This window comes from Gossypium hirsutum, chromosome D05 (genome assembly GCF_007990345.1).
Source record: "Gossypium hirsutum isolate 1008001.06 chromosome D05, Gossypium_hirsutum_v2.1, whole genome shotgun sequence".
Classification (NCBI taxonomy): Eukaryota; Viridiplantae; Streptophyta; class Magnoliopsida; order Malvales; family Malvaceae; genus Gossypium; species Gossypium hirsutum.
Window position 1 is genome coordinate 38,688,363 of NC_053441.1, and position 21,682 is coordinate 38,710,044.

The following is a 21,682-nucleotide window of genomic DNA, read 5'->3' on the forward strand; positions in this document are numbered from 1 at the left end:
TTATGAGTTTCAACTCATAATCAATACATTTCACTCAAACATTTAAGTGTTTACTTCTATACTGTAAGAATTAATTCAATTGAAAAACATATTTGTCTCATCAAGATAATTTTCGTCATAAAATAATACTGATAAAGGGGGTGATGGTGAGGTCATAAAGCTTCTAACTTGCTCTCATAGATACATATATTTATTATCAATGTAACACCATCATAACCACGTAGTTCATTTCAAGCAAATTAACACATCTATCTATTATGAATATTTTCTGTCACCCACAATTTCACACAATGAATTTACTTACTCGAGCTCAATATTAATATCTAGTTAAATTTCAATACTTAGCTTCTATTTTACTTACCAAAATTTATTCAATTAGAGAACGTCTTACAGAATTGAGTACTTCGTTTTCTCTATGCCATAATCAAGCTATGGTCTTAACAGTAGCACATATCACACCGATGTCATATCCCAGATATGGTCTTATACGGAAATCACATATGACTGAACGAAAGTACTCATTCTTGTGTTCTACTCGATTTAATCTTCCAATTCAATTTTCATACTATTAAAATATTCATGATTTAATACTAAAGACATAAAACAAAATACCTTGTTATTTTTAACTTAACAATTAAACATAAGATTCTACCATATGCACATATTGATTTCACTTATTCAAGCAGATATACATAAACACACATTCCATCTATTTAAGTAAATTCACTTACTATATTCACTTAATCAAATATGTTGAGCACATAGCATCATATAATCACCAACGTTCTCGGATGAGCTTATCACAACATAAATTTTTTTTGTTTTTTATGATCATCTCTTTTCATGCATGAACACATACATAACATGAATTTTTTTATTCTTACCTTTCCGAATTCCAACATAACGTGAACATATTTCATTTATTTTAATATCATTTTCAACATTATCGAAAACTCAGTTGAAAATCATCTCTGTTTTAACAAAACAATTTCGTTAGAGCCCGGAGATATCACATCATCACGAGTAAAAACATAGCATGTATAGCTAGACTCACATATGCTACGTTCGGCCCGAGAACTGACTAAACTGTAGCTCTGATACCACTAAATGTAACACCCTTTACCCGTATTCGATGCCAGAATAGGGTACGAGGTATTACGAGAACATATACACTTTTAACCGTAGTAAACCAAGTTGTAAAATTTCATCTAAATTAAAACTTTCAAGTTGCTATTCTCGAGTCGTTAATTAGTGTTTTCTTGGCTAAATATACTCACAATCTTTCACTTCCTCGTCGTATGAATTTATAAGTTTTCACTTACTTGCTGGATTCCTCCTGAGTACCTGAATTTATCCGTATCATTACATATTCTCATATCGTCAAAATTTCCTTTTTAACTAATGTAATATATCAATTACTCACTATCTAGTAAGCTAATTGTCACATATATATACATTATCCATTCATCTCCAACAAAGCTAACAAAATTAACCACAAAGATAGTACAAATTTTCTCTATTTGATATAAACCAAAACCCCTTACTAAATATACACTTTATACTAACCCAAGTGTTTAACCATTCACCATGACATAAATATATTTTATCCATTATTGCCGAATATAGATATGCTTCACAAATCATAATTCACCTCACATAGTAACCGAATTAATTTTTATCATTTGTCAAATAGATTACAAAATAAGTTATATAACAAAATATAGATACATTTTAAACCATACAAATAAACAAATTTTCATGGCATTACATGATCATCACATATCAAAGACAAATGTTCTTGAAATTTCTATCACATAAACCGAATTAGTCAATGCAACCTCAATGATATAATCATCCATATATCATTATTTTCACACATATTAATATCATGACTAAATTTCTTAAACATTTGATCAATTGCTTTTCAATACCGTAATAGTCCTTCAGTATCAATACATATTTACCATTCAATTTAACATTTACCGATTATAATCGGGCATATGACCATTTATACACAATTCATTCATACATTTTAGTATCCTTCTCCTCTTCTCCATTCCACATCCTTTATGTATAAAACATGCTTAATTAGCATTATAAATAATTTTACTATTCACTTAAATTTAAATTCAAAGCTATCTATTTGAGTCAGAGTCACTAAATCATTTTTATCTGAAGCTATAGAACTCAAAATTAAGTTCCGTTAATTTTCCCCAAAACTAGACTCACATGTCTTCTTACCATAACATTTTCAAGATTTTTGACTTGGCCAATTAGTACATTTTATTCTTTAAAGATTTCCTTATTTCACTGCTCCACATCTCTGACCTCTCTTCACTAAAAATGAATCATCTCATTGTACAGATTTCAGATGATATTTTCGTTTGTTTCCTTTGAAAATAGATTCATTAAGAATTCTAAGCATCTAAATTATAACTCACAATTATTTTTGTACAATTTTTAATTATTTTCCAAATTCAGAACAGGGGATTCTGAAATCAATCCGACCCTGCCTCACTAAAAGTCAAATATCTCCAAATGTATAACTCTTTTGCTTTCTTTGTTCTTTTATGTAAAAGTAGACTCATTAAGCTTTAATTCCGTATCTCACTCAACCAATAACTCAATTCCTATAAGTTTTGGGGATTTTTCAAACTAATGTCACTGTCACTGTCCAAATCTGTTCTGTTTCAAATTCACTCATTCACATAACACTATAACAATTTATTTTGTAAGCACGATACAAAACTTCATCACTCCAGTGACTCTTTTGCAACTCATTGCATTTTAATCACATATTCTTATTGGTTTGCAATTTCTCATATCCCGTTAAACATGTCGGTATAATAGCGAACATTTGGTGGTTTGCACCTAGTACCACTCATTTAAATATTATCATTCGATACACGCAGTAGCCTTCACATAGTGCTACACACGTGATCAAACTTTCTGGTTCACGTAGTAGCCTGCACATAGTAATACACACGTGACCATTAATATCCGATACACGTAGTAGTCTGCACATAGTACTACACACGTGATCGAAGCTATCCGGTACGCATAGTAGCTTGCACATAGTACTACAAATGCGACCTTTCATTCCGGTACACGTAGTAGCCTACACATAGTACTACACACGTGACCATCACTTTCACTTTCACATAGTGACCTACACACAGTCCATGTCACACATGTGATCATTTCAGTTACTTAATTCGTATCCCTTTTTATTCCGAATATTCAATCGGGAAAATTCTCACTTTTTCTCATTTTTTTTTTTTCACTAATCAAAGTCAATTCCTTATCTTTCTTGACTTATAATAACTCATTTAACTTATTTTACACTCACATTATTCAATCCAGTCCAAAAATTACATTTTTGCCCCTAGGCTTGGAAATTAAATTTTATTCTTTTTTCTTATGTTTTATGACATGCGGAACAATTTTTCCTTCTATAGCAACATCAAATTCTTGCTTTAAAGTGCACTTATGAACAATAATAATTTTTAACAAGTATACTGTTTCACTCGTTTTCGCTGAAAATTGTTTAGCAAAAATCGTTTAACAAAATTCTAAGCTTCATATTCTATCATGAAACATCAAAATTCACACTTTTCATCTATGGGTAATTTTTCAAATATAATTTATAGCTCCAATTAATGATAGAAATAGCTTAAGCAAGTTACCTGGATTCTAAAAATATAAAGAACAAGAAAAACGGAGTTAGAACGAACTTACCATGAAGCTTGAAAGAATGAACAAACTCTAGCCATGGGGTCCATATGATATTCGGCCAGCACTCATGGAGAAGATGATAATTTTGGCCTTATTTTGTCTTTTTAATTTGTTTTAATTACCAAAATACCCTTAAATTAAAAATATCTTATTTCACCTATTTCATGTCCATTTTTGTCCATGACATCACCAATGGTCTAATTACCATTTAAGGACCTCCAATTTAAAATTTCATAGCAATTTGACACCTCTAGCTTCTAGAACTCAACTTTTGCACTTTTTACAATTTAGCCATTTTGACTAAATTGAGTGCTCAAACGTCAAAATTTTCGAACGAAATTTTCATGAAATATTTCTATGAAATTGTAAACCATAAAAATATAATAAGAAATAAATTTTTCCTCATCGGATTTGTGGTCTCGAAACCACTGTTCCGACTAGGCTTAAAATCCGGCTATTACATGTCATCTGCCCTTGGATTTAGAGCACAAAGCCTACCGGGCTCTCCAACAACTCAACTTGCATCTTAAGCTTGCTAAAGAGAAAAAAATCCTTGAACTCAACGAGTGAGAAGAATTTCGAATGTTCTCATACGAGAAAGCCAAATTACTCAAGGAAAGACTTAAGAGATGGCATGACAAGCACATTCAAGTTAGCAAGTCTTGTTATTCAAATCCAGATTAAGGTTCTTTCCGGGTAAGTGAAAATTAAATTGGTTCGGTCCATTTACGATTCACCAAGTTTATCCATATGAAGTTGTCGAACTTCAAAGTAAGGGAGGTAATTTTTGAGTCAATTTTCAGCTCTTAAAACATTACTGGAGAGATAAGTTTGAATGTGATCCAATCTTGTTCATTTTCTTAGATATTTAATTTTTCTTGTTTTTATTCTTAAATAAATGATTTAGGGTATATTTTCGGGATTAGTATGTTTAAATAAATTCTGTCTAGGAGATTAGAACTTAAGCAGGACTGCTTGTGACCCCTCCAATCTTTCCTAAGAATTGATTTTAACATAATCTTCTGAGAAATTATTCCCTAAATGACAATAAATTTTTAGTTTTCAAATAAAAGGGTCAATTTTGATCCAAGTTTTAAATTGCAACTCAATTTCAAATTTTATTCAAGTCTAGGTACTTAATTGAACTATTTTGAAAATCTTGTTGCTCTTTTTGTAAACATTAAAAATTAGATGCATATTTTTTGTAAATATTTTCAAAATACATCTACAATAAATGTTTGTAATTTAATTTAATAAATAAGATGATAATAATTAATATATAATTATATCTATTATAATATATATTAATTATTATCAACTTTGTTTGTTTAAATTTGATCATATTTTATTTAATAAGTTTTTATTTTAATAAATTAATAGCAAATAATAATTTAATATGCATTATATTAATTATTAATTGTTGTTAATTTTGTGTAGAATTAGAAGTTAGAGTATTTTAACTATTAAATTGTTCTAAGATTTCTAATTAAACTCTTATCCTTTTTCCTATAAATTCCACCAACCTTCTCCATCATTCATCACTCATCAAACCAACCTTCATTCACCTGTTCCACCATCAATCTTAGCATCCAAAAACCACCAACAATAGCACCACCCAACAGCCCCATTCGGCCTGCAGCCCACGCAGTTGGCGCACCTGGCTAGTAGCTCACTCCGTACGTTGCTACTGCCACACGTACCTGCCTCCATCGCGCGCCACTACTGGCTTGCACGCCCTGCTCCACGCGCATTGTGCTGTCCCCAGCTCCAACCACACGTACAGTCCTGCTACTTGCTCGACATTGCTGCTTGCTGCCTGAGCATTTACTCACGCCAAGGTACACTGCTGCCATTCCTTCCTTGTGCCGTGCGCACCATTGCACAACACTTCCACCCCACTTTTAGCCAATAACTCTCCAACCATCCCTAAATCGACCTTTTTTGATTTATAGTTATTTTCTTTGAGTTCTTAATTTTTATACAAAGGTGGTAAGATAAATTTTTCTCCTAAATTTCAAATTTATTTAATTATTTAATTTTTCAATTTATTGAATTATTAATATTTATACTAATTAAATTTTTGAGAAAATATTTGTTCTATCTTATGATCAGGTTATCATGCCTCGTAAAAGAACTCGTGCCTCTGCCCAAGTTGACGAATCACAAAACAAATTCCACTGTGAAGAAGCCAAAGTGAGATACGAAAGCGTTTTCAAGAAGCAACAGATGCACCCAGAAAAAGGCTTTATGCTGAAAGAAAGCAACTATATTGATTTTATGGCACGCATTCGACAAATTGCTAAAGCTCTCAATTGGGAGTTATTTTGTGAGAAAAGACCTAGTGCAGATGAGGAGTTAGTTCGTGAATTTTATGCAAATTTGACCTCAAATGAATTAACAGAAGTTTCTATTTGAGGAATCAAGTTTCAGGTTCTAAGTGGACTGTGTCAAAGCAAGGAATTCACACTTGTCACAGAGAATATTTGACACCACTAGCGAACGTATGGTTTTATTTCATTCGATTTAGCCTTATTCCTATTTCACATGGGACTACAATTTCATTAGATCGAATGGTTTTATTATACTCGATTTTAACTAGAAAGACCATTGGTGTGGGAAAACTTATCCTGAGAGAAATGTGGAATTGTGCCGCTAGACGTTCTAGCCCAGCTTACTTTTTCTTTACGATAACAATTTTTTACTTGAAAGCTAAAATTCTTGCAAATGTAAAGAAGACAGGTTATAGTCAGGGCACAATTACAGGTTGAGACCTATACCAAATAGCCAAAGACTCTATTCTACAGCAACGAGTTAAAGAAAGTAAGGATCCCGATGAAGAAGAAGAAGAAGAAGAAGAAGAAGAAGAAGAAGAAGAAGAAGAAGAAGAAGAAGAAGAAGAAGAAAAAAAGAAGAAGAAGAAGATCCCATAGAGATTGAGCTGATACAATCAGCTAAAATCCCTGATAAGGCAGAACCAATGGAACCAGTAACAGAACCTGACATTACAACTTCAATGTTCAGGACTCAATCACCTCGCCCAGATCTTCGAGATGGGCTGTCCAAGTTGATGGACATAATGCAACATATGCAGTGGCAACAACAAGCTTACTAGAGATATTAAAAAATATGGGATGACTCAATGAGAAACGCTCTTACGAAAATATTCAATGACCCACTTATTTTTGTGCCTGAGTTTCCAGATTTCATATTTGAACCATGGAGTCCACTATCGAAGAGGGAGTGAAGTGATTCATGCAAAAACAAAGACGATGGAGAAAAAGATAAGTTAAATTAAGAGGATTTGCAAATAAATAAAAAGGGGGATGTTGACTTTATTTTATTTCCATTTTTAGGTTATTTAATATTTTAGGATTAGGTTTTATTAGGATTTTTTTTATTTTTGCATAATAAAACAAGAGGTGGAAATCATAAATAAAAATGAACAAGTTGCAAAGTAAAAAGTGTGGCAATAGATATATACATGTCTAGGATTGGATTTAGAAAGAGCTTGGTACTTAAATAATCAAATTGACTCACCTCCTCTTTTCTAGAATCCCACTTGGTGCATAGTATTTATTCACTTTTAACTATGAGGATATTGTTCATCTTAAGTAGCGCGGACCAAAAAATTGAAATTATTTCCTCTCAGAATAAATATTTCTTTTAATTATGATTAGGATATATTTTGTTTAAAAATTTGAAATTTTGTTAAGTATGCTAAACTTCAATATAAATAATGTTCGATTATTTCAATAATTGTTATGTTAGCTTAATTATGACATAAATGTATTTTTAATAAAGCATGCGAATCATACCATGAAATTTTTAGTTCCTTACGAAAGTTAGGCATGCATGAAAGTTTAAGTCTTTAGAATTGACTTAGTAGTTTCTTGAGGTAAAATCCTAGGTAGCATGGAATGTTGAACATGATTTAGGCAAATTTTTTTTGGACTGTTTGAGCCTTTCAAGCCAACCTTGATGAATTTTTATCCTTTGAAACCCAACTTTGAGAATATATGACCTAATTTTATTTGAACCCTTGCAATATTTAGCCATCACTTTTCTCTTAATTATCTTTAAATTATCCCAAACACTAGACTCAGTACTATCCAAAATGTTCTTTTAAAAATAAGTTTGGGAGAGTTGAAAAGAAGTATCAAATGCTCAAAAAAATATAGTACATACAACAAAATGATTACAAAAAAAAAGAAAAGAAAAGAAAGAGGAGAGCATATGTTCTTGAAACAAAATAGATGTACAAAAGAGCATGTGAAAGCAAAGTAAGTTGGTGTGTTGAAGGTAATTATTCCGAAGGTCCAATTCAAGCTAAGTCTAGGGTTGTTAGCATAAATTTATCTATCTTTTACCTACCCCTAGGCTAGCCACGTTACAACCTTTTTGAAGACTTATTGATTCAAGTTTCTATGTTACCTACATTAATGGAGATAAATTGCTATGTTCAACATATGAAAGAATAAATTAAACTTAATAATTGCAGCTTAATCTTGAATAAGGGAATAAAATCAAATTGGTAGGGATTTAACATGTCTTTATTAGGAAGCAATTAGTCTATTTTCGCTATCATAATAATAATTGAGATTAATTTGAATGATATGTATACTTAAGTAGCGTAAATCTCAAAATTCTTGTTCTTGAGCATAAGTATACTAAATTCATAATTTTGGGAAGAATGTTTTTATGAAGAAATTTTTCAAAGGTGTTTCCGAGAAATTCTTTTCTATTTGTGCATTACACGGGACGAGCAATGAATTAAGTTTTGGGGTGTGGAAACCCAAAAATATACACACTTTTCATGCCCTTTTTAACTCAAAGTCATGTAGTTTCGGTAAAATTCTTGTCAAGAAATATATAATAATTATAAAATAATTAAATTGCACTCAAATTATGAACATGTTGAATTTTAATTAAATTTATATCAAATTTTGATTAATTTTTATTATTTTCAACATATTTACACAAAGGGCGAAAAACGGCTCGGCAGGCACTACTAAAAGCATAAAATCGAGAAGCAATTTTGAAGCATCAAGGTGAATTAAATTTTCAGCCTAATACAGTCCAAATTATGTGTATTAATTCATAATATAATTAATTTTAATTTTAATCCAATTTAATTTGGGTTAAATAAATTATTGTTAATTAATTATGAAAATGGGCCCAGTTGAGCTGAACCGAGAAAATCGATCCAACCGAGCACTAGGCAGCCCAAAATTGTCCTACATGATGAGCCAATCAGCTTGTTTGGCTGATTATTTGGCTTGAAAAATGGCCCTTGAAGACTCCTTCAATTTGTATTCAAACCCTCCACTATTCATGCCTTTTAAGATATGTCGTTACCTAAAAATAACATGTTTGAAATCTTCAAACATGCCACATGTGTGGCCGGCCATGGGGGGAGTCGTTTGCTGCTGATTTTGGCTATTCTTAGCAGCCTTATCAACCTATAAATACCAACCTTGGCTGCTCACTTCAAACACATCTCAAACCCATTCATTTCTTCACTTCTCTCTTCATTCCCTTCCATTGTTCTTCATTTTCCTCCCCTATTCCTTTGCTGATTTCACCTCTTGTAAAAGAGTTATTCAACCACCATTTGGAGCATCATTCAAGTTTTTGTGGAAGCCTCGGTTCAACAAGAACAAGTAGAGAAGGAGGAGCAGAGCAAACTAGTCAAGCCTCAGAGAAACATCAGATTTGATTCTTGTTCCTTATCCATTTAATTTTATTGTTGTTGTTATGAACATGTCTATGAATATTTGTGATGTTGATATGTTTAATTCAATTAATATGAATTAAATTTAATTCGTGTTAGGTTGATTGTATTTCATCTACTTGAGTTATTAAAATTGTATTTGTGTTGTTATAGACCTTGGTAAGATGTTTGATTAAGTAAAACCATGACTAAGTTATTATTGCACTACAATTGTAAGGTAACAAATGAATTAATTATTTAAACGGATTGAAATTGTAATTAATTGACACGATACTTAATTAGTGCATGTTTAATCATCTAAGGTAGCTGAGGGTTAAATTAGCAACGGTATCTAACGATACGTTAGCCTTGCATAGCTGTGATTAAATTGTTTCAAGGTAGAAATACATTGTTACCTTATGTAATCTTTTATGTGCTTATGAGATTGAATTAATTGTTTGAATTGGCATAAAGATATGTACAAGAGATTATTTTAATTTCATAAGTATGTATGTGCATTAACACATTTGCTTATTAAAACTTGTTTAATCGGTTGAATTTTCATAGAAATATAGTCAAGAGATAAATGGATTTTGGTAGGTAAGTATGCTCATAAGTTCAAATTACTGAGTTGCCTTGAATTTATTCGTAGAAACATAAACATGAGTTTAATAGTTCTAAGTTAAGAAATGTGATTAATCTAACACAATTATGTCATCTTGATTAAAATCATCTTTTGAAATCGTACATTGGAACTTTTATTTTATTTTTTATTTTACTTAGTTAAAATCCTAGTTTTTAATCACCTCCTCAAATTAAAATATTTTTCTTCACCAAAGTGTTTTTAAAATTGCATTCATGAATAATTCTTTTCACAGTCCCTATGGGTACGATAAATTGACATTTACTTGTCACTTTATTACTTGTTGCGATTGCGTATACTTGCACATTTTCGTCGTTCTAATCCTTAATGGAGTTTTGTATGTTGTCCGTAATGCCCATAAAGTATCATCCAGTCTGAAAGACCAATCCTTCCTCGAAGGGTTTACAACCTTCTCAAGAATGTTTTTAATTGTCAATTTGATACTTCGGCTTGTCCATTAGTTTACAGATGATAAGTAGTAGCCATTCTATGATTAACTCCATATCTCTTCAGTGCGACTTCCACTTGGTTGCAATGAAAGTGTGTACCCTGATCACTAATCAATGCCCTTGGTGTGCCAAAGCAGGTGAGTATATGCTTGTGAAAAAAAATTAAGCATTATCTACGACAAAGTGTTCTTAAAAGTATCGCCCTAGAAGAAAGTCCTTTGATTCGGTCATAAAGGAAAGCTAAGTCTGAGATTTATAAGGTCGTATGAATCACTAAAAGAACTGGGCCAGTAGCTTATTGATTAGAGTTGCTGTCAGAGTTGGAAAAGATTCATAATGTATTTCATGTATCTATGTTACAACGATATTGATTAGATCCATCACATGTGATTTCACTTGTTGATGTTGAGATTCAGCCAGACATGATGTACGATGAAGAGCCAATTAGAATTTTAGCTTGAGGTTAAAGAATTAAGAAATAAAAATATAGCTTTAGTAAAAGTTCTTTGATAATGACACGGTATAGAAAAGGCTACTTGGAAGTCAGAAGAATCTATGAAAGTGAAATACCCTAACCTCTTTTCTGGTAAGATTTTTGAGGATGAAAATTCCTTTAGGAGGAGAGAATTGTAACGACCCGTTTTTAGTGAAATCAAAATAGTGGTTTTGGGACCACAAATTTGATGTAAAAATATTTATTTTATTAATATTGTAATGTCTAAGGTATATTAGTAAGGTCATATGCAAATTTTGTTAAGAAATTTCGACGTTTTCATGCTTAATTAAGTAAAAAGGACTAAATTGAATAATGTGCAAAAGTATAGTTCTATCAGCTAATGGTGTTAAATTGCTATGAAATTTTAATATGAGTGGACTTAAATGGTAATTAGACTATTAATATATTAAGTGGACAAAGATGGGAATGAAATTGATGTTTTGTTTAGTTTAAATTAAAGGTTAAAAGTGTAATTCAATAATTTGCTAAAGTAAAAATATGGTAAAATAATGTATCATCTTCTTTGACTCATATCACCATCGAAAATTAAGCTTAGGAAACTCCATTGAAGAAGTTTTAAGGTTCGGTCAAGTTCTTGATTGCATGTAAGTATGATTTTGTCTCGTTCTTAATGATTTTTATGTTTCGAGATCATTGTAGCGTAATCTAGCTAGCCTAGGGGCTAATTTGCAAAATAATTAAAGGATTAGGGTTTTTCCATGAATTTATATGTATTATTTTTGAAGTCTGATGGAAGAAAATGAATCTTGGTTGTTAAATAAACAACATTTGTAAAGTGATTTTTTTATGAAATTATCAATTAAGGACTTAAATCTAAAAATAGTAAAATGCCATGGTAAAATTGTGAAATGTTAAGTTGTATGATATTGTATAAGTCCGTAGGTAATTTAGCTAGCTTGTAATATGGGTGAAATTTTATAAATGTTAAATTACGAGCTTAAGGACTAAATTGTAAAGAAGTTAAAATAGTAAGGGTAAAATTGTAATTTTAAAAAGTGTGAATTTTGGATTTAAATTGAAAAGAATGGATATTAGATGGTTTGAATTTGATTATTTAGATCAAGTTAAGCCTCGTACGGATCTAGATCGAGGAAAAGATAAAATCTCGGATTAGTGATCATATATCGACATCTTTAAAATTGAGGTAAGTTCGTACGTTTAAATAACATTTTAATGTTATTTGATTTATGTGTTATTATGCTATTTATCATACCATGTTACGACAGAAATCCAACGACGTTACGACGACTATCAAGCCTCATTTGATCATTGAAAATATATAGGATACAAATGACATGTCATTAGGGTTATAATGTTTCGAGTGCTGGTCCCAAATGTCCCATCGATGGTTGAGTTTTGACATTTGTTGCAGATATTAATCAACTTGTGTGAGCAGACCCATTTATGGCTCGAGTGAGCATTGATGTAAAGGAAAAGGCAAGAAATGATTTTGACCATATGTTAGCACACTTTGTGTAAGCTTCCCGCGTATCTGATATTATTCTAAGTGGTTCAACAGGCATGTAAAGGGAAGGAATGGTAAGTGTTCCAATAAAAAATGTCACAAAATTATGGAAAGGTATGAATTGTTGATGATCAAAGTATGTATGTCCATGTTTATGAAAAGTATGAATTCATATGTGCTATGTTCATGAAATCTATCTTACTATGTGATGAATTTGTTAACTTATGTGTTTAAGCACTAATTTGTGTTGTTGGTGATGCTTAGGCTTGTGCCAAGCTATATTGGATTGAATCATGCCTATTTTATAAGATTATGCATTGAAATGGTAGGCTATGTTCATGATTTCCAAACTTACTAAGCATTATATGCTTACGTTGTTTTTCTTTCCTATCTTTTATAGATTACTGGAAGTTCAATCGGTTTGGAAGCTCGTCGGAGATCTATCACACTATCCAGCATTTATATCGATAGATTTTGATGTTTTGGTCATGGTTATAATGGCATGTATAGGTCGACTTATGTCTAATGTTTAGTTAATGTTTATGGCATGTAATGTTTTTTGAAGTTGTGGAATTTATGGTATTTTGATGCCTTGATGGTTGGTGTGTTTTTAGTACTTTGATGCTTAATGGTTGATGTTTACTTGGTCAAATTGATGCAAGTTTTTATGACTAAAGTAGTAAGTGTTGACATGTTGGCAAGGTGAGCATTTAGGGTATGTTTGATATGGAATTTAGTTAAGTATGTTTGGATGAAATATGACCATTTGGACACAAATTTAGATATGTTTGACTATGGTGACTGAGGTGCCTTTTGACATATTGGTTGTATGGACATTTGGTATAAATATTTGGTTATTTTGTGCATGATTTGAGTATGTTTTAAGGTCTTGATCATATGTGCAAATGGCTTGTAGGTTTAGGGATGAAAGGGTGAAAGAAATGGCTTGATTTTGGCCATTTTCTTGTCCACACGGGCGCCTATCTCAGCCGTGAGTGACAAATGACCATGCAACATGCCCGTGTGTCCCTGTAGGTTTTAAAGGTTGCTTTTTGAAAGATATACAGCCTTGGACACGGGCGTGTGAGGACATTTCGAAGGTTACATGGTCGGGCACACAGGCGTGTAGCTTGGCTGCGTGAACCAAGTCAGTGAGTTACACGGACACGAGGTAGGGCACAGTCGTGTGTCTCTATTTTGATTGTTACACGATCTGAGATATGGGCATTTTTCTTAGCTGTGTGAGTCACACAGCCTTGTGACACGGCCGTGTGACCCCTGTAGTTAGAAATTTTTGTAATTTTTTCCTTAAGTTTCCATATGTTTTTTATTTAGTCCCAATTCGTTTCTAAAGTGTTTTTAAGGCCCCGAGGGCTTGAATAAGGGACGATATGAATGATTGAATGGACTATGCTATGGTTTATACAATGTTTCCAAATGAATGATTTTAAGTTATGTTTTTATGGTAACATTCTAACCACCATGTACATGCCAAATTTCATTCATTTCATGGTTAACCAATATGCCATTCAAAGGCATCATAATAAAAGATAATTCATTCAACTATTCTAGTTAAGAAAGCACATGGAATTAATAATCTACTCATGCTCAAACCCTCAATCAAATTGGCCAAACATAAACATACCCAAAATTTTACCAAAATACTAACTAAGCTTTACATATATAGACTCATCTCATACTTCAATTGACACAAAACAAAACCATAATGTTTATGACCTATACATATACCAAAATTCTATTTACATGCCACTTATAACCAGACCAAAATGAAGAGATAGTTACTGATCAAATTGATAGATAATGTGATCTCCAAAACCAATCCAATTGACAACTTGCGTTCGACGATCTACGAGGAAGAAAAATCAAAACGAGGTAAGCTTGCGTAAAGCTTAGCAAGTTCGAAACAAAGTTTAACTTATTGTAATGATATTTTTTGAAACAATTTTTACAGGATAACCCAATATCATAGCCATGGGTTCTTTAATTACCTAGAAACAACACAAGTCTCGTAAAGTTATTGAGTTCATAATTGAAACATAGCAACATGACTCAGATACTAGGGTAACTACACCACACCAAAGGCATTAAAGATGTGTAATAGAGGCACCGAAGTGCAATCAAAGGCACTGAAGAGCAAATAGAGGGACCAAAGTGCAAACAGAGGCACCGAAGTGCAATCCCATACAAGCGTGCATACTAACCCTATTGACATGCCAATCGTATCCCAATTGTTTACTATGTTCAATCGGGCATTATTATTTAATTCATGTATTTACGTCTAAAAGCACTTCGTAATTTTCAAACACATTATAAATTTGATAGATTCCTTTCAACATTGTGAAATCACAAGATTTCCAACTAGTAGATATTCCATTTGTACTTAATTGCAACATATAATAATTTATAAGTAAATAATGAAATTTCACTTTCAATATAATTATCCAACAAACATTAATACAAATATAAAGAAACATTCATTTACACTATGAATTTACCTATTATATACCAACAGTTGACTCGTACGAATTATTCATTATTTTTCCTTTTCCTTGGTTATCCTCCGTACGAAGCAAATCTTGATCTATAATAATTAAATTCATCTCACCAAATTCAACTACACATCCTAACTCAATTTTATGCATACAATCTTTAATTTTTTATTATTTATACATTTTTCTTAAACTTTTACATTTATTACAATTTAGTCCCTAAAGTCAAAATTCCAAATTTTTAAAAAAATTATTATAACATTATATTTGACTCATAAATATTAAATAATAATATTTATAGACTGTCTCGTTAGATTTGTGGACCTGAACCCATTGTTTTCGACTCCACTAAAAAACGGGTTGTTACAACTGTCCTCTATTAGAAAATTTCGTCCTCGAAATTTCTCACCTAAGAATAGTTTCGGTTACTGTGTCCTTAAGGACTCTTCGATTTTCCAAATTAAATATATTCCAAATAGCTTGTTTTCTTGCAATTAATCCCGATGATATGTCCTCTGGAACCCGTGTTACTCGTTCAGACTACTTGTCTAACTGCAATTGGAAATGTTGCTCTGAAGTTAAGTTTACTCCAAAATTCTAAAGGTGATCTCATATCTTAATCATAAATGATATACAATAATGCTCTATGCAATTCTAATATTCTCGATATAAACAACTCAACTAGCTTTTTAAGTAAGTAATCCGTTCTAACCTGAATAAAATGAGCCAATTTCATCAATCTATCAATAATAATCTAGATTGAGTCTTTATTTATCAACATAAAAGATAGTCCAGTTATGAATGTCATCATGACTGGTCTTCATATTCAATTGAAAATCAAAATAAGTCATAAAAACCAAGACAGAACTTGATATTCAACTTTGACCTGATGGCTTTCTAGGTATCTCAGTATAACCTCTAAAATCTCACATTTTATTTTTAAGTATTAGGAATTCTATCTCCAGTCATTCATATTTTATCACTACTTGATTGCAAACAAGTAGACGCTACTAGGAACCTTATGTAAAATGTCTTGTACGATCTCAGGATTGTTCAACCCACATATTCGCTTCCGAAAATATATACTATTATCTAAATCCATATTGAAATTAGTGATTTGATTATTTTAAATATTCTCTCGTTTAACTAACACATTCAAGTATTTTCATTTCATCTCACAAATCTCCGAAGAATTAAAGATTTACCTTCGACTCCGTAATAATCCAATCAACAAAATACAAGGCCATCTAAATGAAGCATTATAGTTTTATCATCAGCAATACAATTATCGAGAAACTCCTTATGAATCATCTGTCGAGACTTGACCGAAAAATTCAAATCATCAAATTCATAAACATTGTAGGAGTATTAGTTAATTTTTAGAGCTTTACTAAAATTCATATTATCCATAACAGATTCTAAACACTGTTTTTGACATAACTTTATCTGTAACTCACAACTAATAATAACATGATCCGTTATCTATCTTCAAGAACACTAAAGCACTTTTCAACTGATCGAATAGGTCTTCAATACGAAGCACCTGATCTTTATTCCCTATCATGACTTTATTCAACTACTAGAATCTAAATACACTCAGTCAAATAAAATCTCTGTTGGTTAACCCTCAGGAAAACCACTGTAGATTCGGAAACTGTCAGTACCTGATCAACTTTCATTTTATGATATTCAAGAATCCAGGACATACGCATAAAACTACATTACAACATTTCTGATCCAATTCTATACAAATATCACTGAAATCAAATTCGAAACCCAATCATGCTTAGAAAATTTAATGATTCACCATTCATGTATCTCAATAAATCTATTTTTATAGGCAATTCATTACAACATCATAAATAGTAAACTAGTCCGTTCCCAAAATAATGTCAAATTTAGTAAAACGACAATAACATCAAGTCAGCATATAAGTCACAACCTTGAAATCTCACAAGAGATGCCATACCTAGATCATTTCCATGGTTCAAAAACACATTCTAACTACCAAGTACATGCTAAATTTCATTCATTTCATGTTTAACCAATATGCCATTCAAAGGAATCATAATGAAAGATCATTCATTCAACTATTCTAGTTAAGAAAGAACATGGCATTAATAATCTACTCATGCTTAAACCATCAATCAAATTGGCCAAACATAAACATACCTAAAATTTTACCAAAATACTAACTAAGCTTTACATATATAGACTCATCTCATACTTCAATTGACACAAAACATAACCATAATGTTTATGACCTATATATATATACCAAAATCCTATTTACATGCCACTTATAACCGGACCAAAATGAATAGACAGTTACTGATCAAGTTGATGGATAGTGTGATCTACAAAGCCAATCCAATCGACAACTTGCATCCGACGATCTACAAGGAAGAAAAACCAAAATGAGGTAAGTTTGCATAAAGCTTAACAAGTTCGAAATAAACTTTAAGTTTAACTTACTGTAAGGATATTTTTTTAAACAATTTTTACAAGATAACCCAATATCATAGTCATGAGTTTTTTAATTACCTAAACACAACACAAGTCTCGTAAAGTTATTGAGTTCAAAATTGAAACATATAACTTTATCATATTATCAAACATATACCTAAAAAACACATTTGATACATACCCAACCATCATATATTCATTTAACATTTAACATATTTTTTTCAAGTACTCATTTCAAATATCTTTTTTCCATATTTATATTATTATAAATATTTTATATAAACACTTCATAAAATCGTTTCATATATATATATTTCCATATAAGCATTTGGTATAACCATTTCATCTAAATATTTCATCTTACCATTTCATTTACACATTTAATTCATAATCATTCCGTATATCTCATTTCGTTTCAATAATGCATATAAACATATCATTCTCGAATCACTTATTTCAATTAAACAATGTTAAAACTAAATAATTAGATAATCATACTTGTCAATCATTTATGATACAAGTATGGGATTAGTATTGAAAGTGATTCATCATATGCTTCATGTTCTATAATAATTTAATCCAAACTAATTCATATATGTGTACAAGTATCTACTTTTAATCACATAATCATCAATATGAAACATATTACAAAATCATATGTCTTACAATATTCCAATGGTATACATCAATATTTCAACATTAAACACATATTTTCATAGCCTGGTGAACTATAGCAACATGACTTGGATACTAGGGTAACTACACACCAAAGGCATCAAAGATGAGTAACAAAGACACCGAATTGTAGAAAAAGGCAAAAATGTGCAATCAGAGGCACCGAAGTGCAAACAAGGGCACCAAAGTATAAATAGAGGCACCGAAGTGCAATTCTGTACAAGCACACGTACTAACCCTATTGGCATGCCAATCGTATCCTAACAGTTTACTATGTTCAATAAGGAATTATAACTTAATTCACGTCTTTACATCTAGAAGAAATTCATAATTTTCAAACACATATTATAAATCTTATACATTCTTTTCAACATTGTGAAATCACAAGATTTCCCATTAGTAGAAATTCTATTTGTACTTAATTGCAACATTTAATAATTTATAAGTAAATAATGAAATCTCACATTAAATACAATTATCCAACAAACATTAATACAAATATATATAAATATTCATATACACATACTTACACTATGAACTTACCTATTATATACCAATGGTTAACTCGTAGGGATTATTTCATAAATTTTCCTTTTCCTCAGTTATCCTCTGTATGAAGCAAATCTTGATCTATAATAATTAAATTCAATCTCATCAGCTTCAATTACACATCCTAACTCAATTTTATGCATACAACCCTTAATTTTTCATTATTTTAGCGTTTTCTTAAACTTTTACATTTATTACAATTTAGTCCTTACACTCAAAATTATAAATTTAACAAAATTTATTATAGCACTATATTTGACTGGTTAATATTAAAGAATAGTATTGAAGTATTGGCTCATCGGATTTGTGGCCCCGAACCCACTACATCTAACACCACTGAAAAATGGGTTGTTACATGAAGTGCCTTTATGGGTGAACCTAGTTGTTTCTCCACTTCCACATGAAACCCTTTAAATTTATGAAAGGTTTCACTCATGCGGTGCATCTAGTATACATACTTATATTTGGAATAGTCATCAATAAAGGATACATAATACTCATAAGCACCTCTTGCATTGATGCTCATAGGGCCACATATGTTAGTGTGTTCAAGTTCTAGGGGTTTTTCGACCCTCTTTCCTTTTGCATTAAATGATATCTTAGTCATTTTACCTTTCAAGCAAGATTCACATTGTGAAAGATAAACTTCTTTAAGATAACTTAAGATGTCATTTTTCACAACTCTAGTTATTCATTCTCGGTAAATATGACCAAGTCTTAAATGCCAAAGAAATGCCTCATTAGAGTGAGATATTTTAAGTCATTTATTCAATATTTTTAGTCTCAAGTAGTGTGTACATAGTTGGTTTGATAAAATAGAGATTATTTGACATCCCTCTATTACAAATAAGATTGCGATTTCTAAATATTTTAAATTCATTATTAAAAGTCACGGTCAACTCGTCTTTATATAAACATGTAACAAAATTTTAGTTTCTTTTAAAACTTGGTACATAGAAAATTTCTTTCCTAATAATCTTTCTCAAGTTATCAAAGTAAAGATGTACATCTCCCACTACTTTAGTTGTAATAGCTATTTCTTTTTTAGTCTGCAACAATAGATTCTTATCTCTAAGATGTTTCATCCCTTTGAAACCTTGTTGAGAAACAAAAACATTACTAGTGGCTCCTAAATCAATCACCCAATGGTATATTGAATCCTCCATTAAACAATCTTCTATCATTAAGAGTTTCATACCTTTTCCTTTAGTGGCCAGGTATTCCTTCCACTCTTTACAGTTTGCCTTAAAGTGCCCTTTCTTACTGGAGAAGAAGCATTTAGACTTAGATAAGTCTTTAGGATTTCTGGTGCTCTTCCTTTCCATTTGTCGTAGCCCCAAGACCTTATTCTATGACCGCCTTAAGACTTACTAACATCTAGAGTGTGAATACTGCAATAAATGATATTTAAATGATGTGGTATCCACAAGTATACGAGTCCAGTTGTAATATAGTTACAACAGAATAGGTGAGTACTTCAAGGATCGTACTCGAGGTAAGCTAGTGATAGATCAATTTTAACCTAAACACAAAAAGATCTAATTAGTACTCTAAATAAGTTATAGTAAGAAAATATAAATAAAAGGGATTTTTAGGATGTTTATAATAGTAAAATATAATAAAGAAATAAATATCAAGAGATTGAAAAGTGAAATTAATCAAATCTGGTCATGGGTGATTAGCTCGCTTCGGTAATATTCAGCAACTGTCGCTTTAGGTTTCTTATAATCAAGTAGTCGATATCCTAACAGGATTTTCTGATACGTCCACTAAAATGATGAGTTAGCAAGGACAACTTATCTTCTGACCTCACAGTCCAGACTGGCTTGGGGTGAACTTGTTCACAAATAGACAATACCAATTTTGGGTTAATTCCTACCTTAATGACTTCCTAGGGTCGTCAAGCCTAGGGTTTAGGTTCTTCCTTTCCAAATAGCTGATCCTTTAAGTAATCTTATAAAACAGTTAATAAATCATACCTCCACTCACTAATCCCTTATAAAGGGATTAGTTCCTCATGATTTTCATAAACAATATAGAATCGATATAAAGTATAAACAATATAGATTTGTATTCTCAATAAAAGCAAATCCACAAAACTTAATTGTACCCCAAATCAAATCTCCTGAAATAAAACAAAGAACAAACTGAAAATAAATCTAAAACCTAAGAAAAGAGAAAAGCCAAACTAGAATTAAAAGAGAAATTCTAAGTTAAGTAATTGGTGTCCATAATGTGTGAAAAATGAGCCTTTAAGTTTGATTGTGCAAACCAAAATGCCCTTGGCTCGTGTTAATTCTCATTCAGAGTTGATGTCGCAACACATCAGGACCTGTGTTGTGACAAAGAAGTCAATATACTCCTCTTCATGATGTCTTTAGGGGGTATGTTGCGAAGTCAAAGGCAGTCTCAGGATTTCTCCATTTTTCTCCCTATGTTACGGCATCAAGCCCTCCGTGTTGCAACATCATGACCAGTATCAGTTTAGCATGCCTTCTAATGGTCTCCTGCACACTTGCAAAGTTTATTAGCTTACCCTTGGGTCTTATTCGACCTCTAAGGTAAATAAAAGGTTCAATTTGCACATTTTATTGAATTTAATTAAACTTACTAAAACATACTTAAAACCTATTAATAATGTTTGCTTTCAATCTCCTAAAGTACAAAAAATAGTTTAATATGCTTCACGTTATTATGATAGATTAGTCTTGCCTTTCTTAGAGTGTTTTCCCTTCCCTTTTGAGGAAGAAGCGACATGTATGTTTGCTTTTGTTCTTTGTACCGACTGACTGCCATTCAACATCCACTCATAGATTGTAACTCCATCATGAGTTGTGTAAGCATCAAGTTCGCGTCCCTAAGGTTATATGCCGCTTGAAATACTACAATATCCTTGGACAAGCTCTTGAACATCATCTCAATCAGAGTTTTCTGATCCAAATTGGCCTCATTATTCACCCCCT